The sequence below is a fragment of the Suricata suricatta genome, chromosome 7 (genome assembly GCF_006229205.1).
Source record: "Suricata suricatta isolate VVHF042 chromosome 7, meerkat_22Aug2017_6uvM2_HiC, whole genome shotgun sequence".
In the NCBI taxonomy this organism is placed as follows: domain Eukaryota; kingdom Metazoa; phylum Chordata; class Mammalia; order Carnivora; family Herpestidae; genus Suricata; species Suricata suricatta.
This window is the reverse complement of record NC_043706.1, coordinates 67,384,278-67,395,647: the sequence shown is the minus strand read 5'-3', so window position 1 is coordinate 67,395,647 and position 11,370 is coordinate 67,384,278. Positions and strand designations below refer to the sequence as shown.

Here is an 11,370-nt window from a genome sequence, read left to right as displayed (position 1 = left end):
AGGGGGACAGAGGATCCGAAGTGGGCTCCATGCTGACAGCAAGAGAGCCCTCTGGGGGCCTCAAACTCACAAACTATGAGATCATGATCTGAGCTGAAGTCAGACACTTAACTGACAGAGCCACCCAGGCACCACCAAAGCCTTTTTGTTTTGATAGCAGTTATTCATAGTGGTTATCAGTATAAATATTTACCATTATATTTTTAGTTATTTAACATGCCTGCCATTGGATTATGAGAATGGATTTGATTTCTGGTAAAGAAATGAACCGTATAAGATGGAATAGACTTATAATTGTATGCTCAGTTTGACCTTTTAATTTTAAAAATAAAGCAAGCCACCACAACTAGCACAACAATAAGAACAAAAACAGCACCAGGATTTGGTTGGAAAATGTCCAAATGATCTGTTCTTGTCATGGAACACCTAGAATGTGGATACTAATCATACGATATTCCCTCATTGGGCAGGGTAAAGGAATTGCTGGATTGCAGGAGTACCATTTTATTTAAAGGAAATAAAAGTATGAAGATTTCTTTTACAAACAAAGGTTGTAATTTCTCTAAGATTAAAATGTGTCAGAGTTTAAGAAACTAATAATTTAGCCCAGAAAGTGTACAGAGAATGATTATAAATTCATGTAATTTATAACAATATTATATATTTCACTGTATACACATACACAGTGTTTGATAAGTCTGAGAATTTTTTTCTCATTTTGCTATTTGGTTTCCATGGGGGGAAAAAAACCATTTTCAACTATTAATTCACTGCTCGTGAAATTGTAAAATATTGTTTATATTATGGAGAGATGTAGCGTGCTCCTGTAGCACTTAGACCATGTGTTTGCATGAATCCTTTCTCTCCTCAAAAATATTAATGAATGTATAGATCTTTCTAATGAAACTATTGTAAAACTGTTTTCTAACATTAGTAAATTTTATATTTTAAATTGTTAGTCTTAAGCTAAGAACGTTACATATATGTATGATAACTGTACATTTTAAATTTGACAGAGTTTAGATTTTTTTGGTATGCCATATTATTTACCCTCCCAACCCCCCCCAACAAAAAATGAAAGGCAACAACACATAAAAACTAAACTGTTAAAGCAATTTTTGGAAATAATATCCTTTTTTTGTTTATAGAAAAACTAGGAAAATTATTGTAATTTGTGATGCAGGGAATCTTCTACTTTATAAAGCCTATATTTTTTATGACTAGTATATGGACAGTTCTCATTCTTTCATTGCAAGTATATGTTTCAGAAATCAATAGCAATGCTGACTTAATGTCAAAATGTGTTGGTAAAACAATATCATCATATCATAAAAGAAAAAACTTTTCTCAATCATCTAGCTCAAGATTTTTGGGTGTTTTGTCATGGAATCCATAGTGTCATGGTAAAAATATGAAGATCTAAAAGCATGGCTATGCTTTTACCAGAGGTAGGGTGGGAGGGGTAGCAGTCAACTGGGGAGACAGTTTGAAAAGCACTGGTCCAAAATGTGCAGGCTTTCAGCTCAAAGGAAAATGCTGCAATTGGGATGCCTGGGTGGCTGAGTTGTCTAAGTATCTGACTCAATTTTGGTTCAGGCCACGATCTTGTGGTTCATGAGTTTGAACCCCATGTCAAGCCCCACATAGAGCTCCACACTTAAGAGTGCAGAGCCTGCTTGGAATTCTCTCTCGCGCTCTCTCTCTGCCCCTCCTTGTATCTATTTCTCTGTCTCTGTCTCTCTCTCTCAAATAAATAAATAAATAAATAAATAAATAAATAAATAAATAAGTAAAATACAAGAAAAATGGTGCAAGCGTAAAGTAGTATTAGCGGGGCGCCTGGGTGGCTCAGTCGGTTAAGTCTCCCGCTTCGGCTCAGGTCAGATCTCATGTTTGTGGGTTCGAGCCCCGCGTCAGGCTCTGTGCTGACAGCTAGCTCGGAGCCTGGAGCCTGCTTCCGGTTCTGTGTCTCCTTCTCTCTCTGCCCCTCCCCCTCTCATGCTCTGTCTCTCTCTGTATCAAAAATAAATAAAACATTAAAAAAAAAGTAGTATTAGCAAAAGTTGAAGTGTCTGGAAATTAGTGCGAGGCATATAGAATTCTTTAGAAAGTTTTAAAAACTTAAGTAGCTTATCATATGAGGAAATTGTCATAGAGGAGAGAGATAAATGTAAAAGAAATGAATTTTAGGTGCAGAGTAAGCCAGTATCACATTTACACAGTAATATTTGTGGAATATATGTAGAAGCCTGAGATCTGATAGGGCTCCAGACTCCTCCCTGCGCCCCTCCTCGAAAAGAAAAAAAATTCAACAGGTGGTTTAGTATCAGCGATTCGTTCCTTTACTTGAAATTGTTTCTCAGATTACTTGGCATGCTGGCAGTTGCTTGGCCTCGCACAAGTTAGGTAAATTTGGATTTCAGCTTAGATATCAAGGTGAAAAAAATGCCCTATAGGGTACTGATGGCATTTGAGAAGGCAGGACAGGGACAGGGGATGGCAGTGCAGGGGAGCATCAGGATGAGAGTCCAGACAGAAAAGTCACCTCAGCAAAGCACTTAGGGTCAGACCACAATGGGGTTTGAATCTTGGGTTTAAGAAATGTGCCTTGGGCTATTCCCTGCTTGCTTCCTAATTGGTAAAACAAAGTGGGGATAATAATTGTAGCAGCCTTAGAGGGCTCTCTTGTGAAGAGAGACAACAGAGCAGTGTGAGAGATATTACCTTTTTCATGGCTGTTACCCAAATGGAAGGCAGAGACTGAAATAGGACTTGAGGGCTTTGGAGGTATGTTTTATTCACTGTGCAATTTTGTTTGGGTCTCACATCCAAAAGTAGAAAATTTGGGCATTCTGTTTTCTAATATCAAACGCAGTGGAAAGGGATGCATAAGAATATGGAACTGATATGGCAGAGTTGACGGTGGCCAGTCCTCCAACTGGAAGATAATTAGGAAAAGAAAAGACAAGATCAAGAGTGTTCAAAGGAACAAGAAACAACTACGTGCTTTGGTGGAACTAAAGCACTGCCACTGAGATGCTTGTACATTTCTGTTTTGGAGGACTAGTGGGCAAAGCTTTAGATAGAAGTCCAGGATGTGATAAACTCAATAAACAGTTGTATGGGACATCAGGCTCCCGAAAACCTTAGATGCAGGCTCCTGGGTGGCCTCTGTGGTAGTGTTCCCAGGTGTCTTTGGTGTATAACCCAAGGCCTGCTTCCTATGACTGTTCTTCAATAAAATTTCCACCTTGGTAATTCATCATGGATCCAGTATGTGTTTCTCTCAGAAAACATTTTATATTACTTATAAACTCATGATCCTACCTTGGGATCAAAGAAATATTTGATAAATTGGAGATAAGAAGTGTTATGGCATACGGCAATGCCAGATTCTTCAGGGATTTGCATTAAGAGATGCCATGGTCCTTAATTTGTTCAGTTTAAGAAGTCATCTTATTTAGAAAGTGATTTAAATCAATCCTCAGGTTTTCTCTATTCCGCTGAAAAGTCCCCAAAGACACAAAAGGTAAACCTGCTATATGAAAAAATTGACTGTTCAGTGTAATTCTATTTTAATAAAAACTGTATAATGTTGAGCTAAAAAAAATTGAAGCTCACTTCTCTGGGAATTGAGCTTGAATGTAAGAGCAAAATTTGCAGGAAATGTTTAGATTACTTTTGCAGCCAGTGGGATCTACTGGAAGCTGGACACCAGTTTTCTGTTCTCTATATTACTGTTAAGTCTATGTTGTGAGAAAGCATCCCTGGGGCACCTGGGTGGCTTAGTTAGTTAAGCATCTGACTTTGGCTCAGGTCATGATCTCAATGTTCTTGGGTTCAGAGCCTGGAGCCTGCTTTAGATTCTGTATCTCCCTCTCTCTCTGCCCCTCCCCAACTTGCCTCTCAAACTCTGTCTCTCAAAAATAAATAAATGTTAAAAAAATTTTTTTTAAAGCATCACTTAGGTGCAGCGGAAAGTTAGAGAATTGCCTAGCATTCATTTTTCAGTATGGCTACATTGCTCTCTTCTTTCTTATACACAAAATCCTCTTGTAAAATGACAATAATTGAGTTCCATTGAAGATTGAGATACATTTAATGCTATCACGAAAACACTGGTAAATAATATCTTTACTGTAGGAATAAAGTATTTTAACATTTCACACATTTAGTGTTATGTTTGGAAAAGCACTAAGGATCTGGAATCCATTTGCTACATTTTCTTTGGGAAATGGTCTACCTCAATGATATTTGCAATTTGGGGGCTCTATGAAGGTGTTGGGTAATTGCTCACAAGTGCCAGAGTTCTCTTTTTTTGATTTTAGTATAGTGCTGAAGCAGGCACAAATTTCCTTGTTTTGAAAATATCAGACATGATATAGATGTATTGATCTTGTTTCTTAACACATAGTTCTTGAAGATACACAACAAAAAACACCATATGATCAGTTAAATCATACTTGTGATAAGACAATTGAAAATTATATTACTGTTTAGGAAAATTATTCTGCTTAAGAGAACTGTAAATAGCTACCATGGGTGGGTAAGGGGAAAGGGGCCATTCATGTTAGATAGTTGACATGAAAGAAAGAAATTCTTAGGGTCATCTGGGAGGTTGTGGCAGAAATGAGTCTACCACATACTTGTTCTGTTCAAAACCACAAAACTTGGATTCACTGCATATTTGCTTAAACATAGTCACTCTTCATAAAGTTAAATGCTTATAAAGGTAAATCCTTGTGAGCAAGGGTTTTGTCTTGTGCCTCTGGTAACCTCGTTTATATACTTTTGCTTATACTTGTTCTGTATGTACTTACGTATGTTCTGATTTAAGACATTATGACACTTTTCACCATTAGTCTTGAGCTAAAAGTAGTGATTCTGCTTTCCCTTCAAGGACATCTTGCCTTTAATATATCAACTTATTTGTACTCTTATGTGTGCCATAAAGTTGATTCTTCTCATTGAAACATCTGTTATATGGCAAAAATTAAATGAGGTCCCTTAAAGAATCCTAAAAATAGGTGTTGATTGACAATGACTGTGCAGAAAAAAACCTCTAGATCAATGAAAGAAATCAAAATATAAGACTCACAGTTAGATGTCACACTGATTAGAATATATATTATATGAAAAATGAACTCCAGAGGCTCCTTCAGTAGCACATACAAGGAGGTACCTTGACAAAAGGAATGACCCAGTAGTTTCCAAAGAGATTTCAAAGAAATGAAAATTTTGAGATATAATTATTTTATTCAGAAAGAAAGGAAAATAACTTTCCTTTCTGCTCCCTAGTGTCACCACAGGTAATAATAAGAAGGAGAATGAATATATTAATATAAGCTTGTACATAAATACCTTGCTTCTCTAGTTTCTCATTTCTTCCATCTCTTAATTAAGGTTGTGTTCTGAGATTAGGTAAGGTATTGACCCTTTAAAAATAAGGTGAAAGGTTCAGAGCTTCATTATTCTTTATGTACTAGAAATTTCTTAGAAATTATTTTGAACCATCTTCATTATCTAATTATATGGATATATCTATATATTGTTTGCTGTTTAGCAGTCAGATGCCTTAGTAATTATCCTACGATGACCTACACTGGATTGTGACGTGAATGAGAAATATGTTTTAGTGTAGTAATTTGTGGTTGTTCATTACAGAAATTAGCCTTTCCACACTAAGACAGTGCCAGTGTGAATCACTGATCTAAGACCTAGGGATAGAGCAGAGAAAAAATAGGTCCCTCATTTTATAAAACTTGCAGTCCAAAATAGAGGGGTAGATAATGAACAAACAATATAAAACAGTCACCAGATGCAGTTAAGTGCTAGAGTAATAAAAAAAATTGAGTTAGAGGGGCATCTGGGTGGCTCGGTTGAGTTTGGCTCAGGTGATGATCTCACTATTTGTGAGTTTGAGCCCTGTATTGGACTCTGTGGACAGCTCAGAGCCTGGAGCCTGCTTTGGATTCTGTGTCTCCCTCTCTCTCTCTGCCCACCCCTGGCTTGCACTCGGGAGTGCTCGCTCTCGCTCTCTCGCTCTCTCTCTCTCTCTCAAAAATAAAATAACATAAAAAATTATGATGAGAAGTAATTTTATATTTGAGCAGAGAACTGAAGAAAGTAAAGAACCATGCATGTGTGTGGAAGCAAGGAGGCAGATTCCAGGGAAAGTATTAATGACAGATATGCTTGTTTGAGAGGGAGTCTGAATTGTTGAGAAGCAGAAAAGAGATCATGTTATTGAGGGATTTTGCCCAAGAGGGAGAATACTAGAGATAAAGCCAAAGAAGTAGTGATAGAGCCAGGTCCATTATGGCCTTATACCCCATTAGAAGGACTTTAGATTTTACTCTGCTTGAAACTGAAAACCACTGGAAGGTCTTCAGGAGAGCAAAGGCACGATTTGCCTTAAGCTTTAGGGAAATCATTCTGGTTGCTTTGTGGAAAATAGAATAAAAGGAAACAAGAGTGGAATTGAAAAGTTCCACTAGGAGACACATTGCCCTACACCAGATTTACTCTCCACCATCTTCTACCTTATTCTATGCCTGGATGGCCTCTGTGGATCACATCAAATGGCTTATTGACCTTTGGCCAGCCAATGGGGAGCATGCACAAAGAACTGAGGTAGAAAGGTAGGTTCAGGATATTTCTTCCTCATTCTTCCTTCTCAAGAACCACTGCCTACAACTGGCTGAATTCCTAAGTCAAGATCAAATTCCTATCAAGCATCCCTCTCAATCCTATAACAAACCCCTTCCCTCACCTCTTCAGGTTGAGAGTCGGATTGAGTCCAGTGTTTACCATCTTCTGGGTAGTACTCTTTTCTCTTGCTTTTCCCTACATTCTTCCCACCTCTTGGTTAATAGCTTGGACTAGGGTTGTAGTGATTGACCTATTGAGAAGTCATATTTAAGACATGTTTTGAAAGTATAGTTGGTAGAGTATCTAATGGATTGGATGTGGTATGTGTGAAAAAGAGGAATGAAAAGTTAGAAAATAGGACAGAAGGAATTTCATCTGTCAGGCTGTCATTCTCATTATTACAAAAGAAGGGAATTATGGCAGTTTTTAGCACTTAGAGTCTGGTTGTTGGGGAAGAAGACTGTCCTCTGCCCTATGATCCTTCTAGCTGAAGTTCGAATCAAATTGACATGAGACGGATTAACAGGAAAAATCAAATTTAATAGCATACATATGGGGAATTCACACAGATGTGAAATTCCAAAGAAAGTGAGGCAACAGGAAACCTATAAGCAAAGGAGAGAGGTAGGGTCTGAGGACACAAAGGGGAGAAGGCCATTAGCAGGAAGGGGAAGAGAGGTTTTAAAACCAGTTTGCCCTATTATGCAAAGAAGTTTCTTAGGTAAAAGGGAGTCTCTGTTAATAGCTCTCTTCTTGGTACTTGCTCTCCTTACCAATGTAAATCTAGGCAGTCAAAGACCAGGAACAGAGGTTTTGTTATGCCCAAGATTTCAATATTGTCCCCAAAAACCAGAGACTGCTGAGGGGGGCGGGGACCGAGTCAAGCATGCAAAAGCAAAGGGCTTTATTATTATTATGGGATCGGGCTCAGGCTCACAGACTTCACCAATGCAGTGGATCCGTGCTGAGAGCCCCGAACAAGGGCTGAGCAGGGTTTTTATGGGGTTTTGGAAGGGGGAGTTACAGGAAATTGTGACACAGGTACAGTGATCCAAACATTATACAATATTATTGACAGCAGGTTTAACCATTCACATTGTCTAGAGTATTTGTTACTTTTGGTGTGATCCAATTACAACATTTAGAGTACCTTTAAAATCAACCAATTACAGGGCGAGTCTAGGGTCTTGTTTGGTGACTATCGGGTTAACTTTAACATTAGGTAACAGAGTTCTATCTAAAGTTCCCATCTGCAGGCCTCACCCTTAGGAATGTGGAGAGTGGTAGCTGGCCTTCCCTGATTGGGCGTTGTGAAGGTGGTCTCTCTTGCTCTAGGCAATGTGTAACTGCCTGTTAGTTTCGGGGAACTGAAACCTAGGCCTTCTAGATCAGAGGGGAAACTTAAAGCCTGTCATGGCATCTGTTTGGTTCAGACCTGCGTCCTTACAATGTTCCTCCATCTGTCTGGTTTTGATTACTTTTAACTCAATATAGTGTTCATACCAAAGTGGCCCATCTTGGGGCAGCCTGCCCTTGTTCCTATATTGTTTTCCTGAAAGCAAACCCAGAAAGATTTCATTGATCCCTTTATTTTTTTCATAGCATGTAATGTGAACCTCAGAATATTAACACAATAACATTTCAAAATAAATGTTTGTTATATGCATCTTATCTTTGTATACATTTTATTATGTATTATAACTATTATATGCATACATGCACATTTTACTTTTATTTTTTATAAGATAAAATTGAGTTTATTCATCTGTTTATGACACAGTACACAGGAGGCAAACTGTGTCACATCATAGATTTTGCTTCCAGCTTGTTGGAAAGTTCATTTCTTTGGCTAAAAGAAACGATGAGATGTGAGAGGCAGGCAGTGTTCAGGCAACTGAAATAAGGATGGGGAGGAGGAAATGTCAGTATCATCCTCACAGGATGGGCATAGGGCACAAGGGAACTGTTAGTAACAAGAAGTTTTCTGGAAATGAAGAAGCCCCGCCCCTGGGCCCTCACAGCATTGTGGACCGTGGTTTCCACCACACAGGCGCAGCAAGTCCTTTCTGGCAGTTGCTCTTCATGTCTTGCTGGATGCAGCCATACAGGGTCTTGCCATACTTTGTCTTGAATTCAGAGCTAATTTTCAACATGTCCACTTTACTTTGAGAGACCATGATTCTAATCAGGACTTTCTTGTGAGGCCCCTTGCCCTTCATAGTGTCATACAGCTAGTCGGCAAAATAAAGGGGCTTGTTCTGAATGCACTGGAGCAGGTTCCAGAAAGCATTTTCCAGATCTCCTTGGACTTCCTTCGTGATGCTCTCCAGCATGTTGTAAGGGTTGTAGCTCTTGTACCTGTCAAATCCTTTCTGTAGGTGACACTCCTGTTGGTGATGATGCTGATCCACTTAGGCATATGAGTTCCTTTCCTCTTCACTCCAGCATCATAGAGATCTGGGCATCTTGATCAATCAGTTCATAATCAATGATAGATCCATCCTCTGCTCTTCTACCTTTGGTGAGGGTAACCGTCCTCTTGGCGGAAATTGCCAGATGGGTCAGAAACAATGGGCTTCTCCAGCTCAGTCTTGTACATTTCCTTATAGACTTTTAATTTCCTGAAGCTCCCGGTTGGTCCTCGATCGGATGATCTCAATGAGGGAGACTTCATCAGTCCCCAGTCCCTTCATGGAGGCTTTCAGCTAAGAAGCATCATACTGAGTGGGTGTTTTAAATAGACCCCAAATCACAGTCTCCAGATGGCTGAACAAGGCTGACTTTGGTGCTGATGCAAGTTCCTTTTTGATCCTTTTCTGATGGGCAAAGGCAATATCCTGCGTCTGTTCACTGCTTTGTTTTGTCAAAATCTTGACAATGGTGACCTCATCCACACTTTTAGTCTTGATGACCATTTTGATGTTCAGAGCATCATGCTTAGCATCAAAATTGGTGTACACTTTGACCGACTCACATGCACTTGGGGACATGGAGTGATCACTCCAGACTGATCTTGCAGAGAATTTTGTGAACAGTAGACATTGTGAAAGAAGTTGGGTCAGGCACATAGAATTGCCTATGTCCCCAATTGGGGAGCCACATGCGCATATGCATCTATATACATTTTATAGACATAAAATAACATAGCACAAAAATGTGTATTTAGTATATTTTATATGCATATACATATAGAACATTTATATACGATGCACACACATGGACACACACACATATATACATGTAGAATAAATAGAAATGCACACAAAAAAAGGTGCTATTGAGCAATGGGAAAAAGTATAGTATTTCTATATGCAACAACATGAATGTGCCTCCACATTATTGATGCTGGGTATACAGAATACACATTGTATGATCCCATTTAAATAAATCTCAAAACAGACAAAACTATTGTCACCACACACTGAGGAATGTTATTCCTTTGTATGATTAAAATACAATTTATTTGTTGATACTATTATTGATAAATGTTTGGGCTTTTCCAGTTTAGGTTATTACAGAAAATGCTTGTATGAATGTACTTTTGCAGTTCTTAGGGTGCTTATGTATGCCAATTAACTTTTCTAAATGATCGAGCCAATTTACCCATCAACAGGGCCTGAGAGTTCCAGGAGGTCCAATTCCCGGACAATACCTCATTTTATTCATCTTTTTCATTGTAGACAGCCTGGGGGAGGTATAGGATATTTCACTGTGATTTTAATTTGCATTTCACTGATGACCAATGAGATTGAGAATGCATAATATGTATATTGGCTGTTTGGATAAACTGTGAAGTGCTGGTTCAAGGCCTTGCCTTGCACATCTGTAGCTTAGAAGAAAATAAAGGACCCTAGGAAAATTTTCATGAAAAATGTTGGGGTTTCTTACCAATGAATCCTTCCTCTGCATTAATCTATCCCCCAAACTCCATCTACTTCAGCTTCCCCAACTCAGTGATACCACTACTCTGCAATGAACTATATTTTCCTGGGCCATATTTGGAAATACAGGGAGAAATCCTGGGTGAATATGAGCTAATATTATGTGCTTTCTACATTTTAAAATTCTTATCCCCATGTTGATTTCCCTCCACTACCTTAATATGTAAATATTTTTGTACAGATGTGATGGTTGATGGTCAAAGGGTGAGCCTGCTCTCAGTCATTCCATTTGGCTGTAACCAGTGTCATCAAGTATTCTTTATTCTATTTATTCTGATTTTATTTTTTTAAGTTGGATGTTCTTTGGTTGTTTTCTCAGGTTATCCTAGAGATTATAACATCCATCCTTAATTTATGAGTGAATATAAATTAGTATTTTTCCATTTTATGATAATGTTTGAGCCTTTGAACTTTAACTCCATTTATTCTCCTCTCATCTTTATGTTGTTATTGCCATGCATTTTAATTCTACATATATATTTGATTATATGCAGTTGATCATTAGTCTTTAAAAAGTAAATGATCTTTTATACTTACCCACATATTTATACATTTCAGTTTTTTTTCCCTGAAAGTCTACTTTTTAAGATTATTTTCTTTCTAATGAAAAAAATTCCCTTTGATGTTTCTTTAATTTTTTTCATATTTTGAATGCCTTATTTTTTAAAGGATAGTTTCTCAAGGTGTAGCCTTTTAGGTTGGCAGTGATCTTTCAGCATTTTGAAGGTGTCACTCTGTTATCTACCAGCTTCCATTTTTTTAACCATCAGCCTTGTTT

General features: G+C 38.1%; 1 pseudogene; it reads right to left on the bottom strand.

Annotated features, from left to right (window-relative positions):
• Positions 1-8,617: 8,617 nt before the first annotated feature.
• LOC115295264 lies at positions 8,618-9,696 on the bottom strand (annotated as a pseudogene).
• Positions 9,697-11,370: the final 1,674 nt, after the last annotated feature.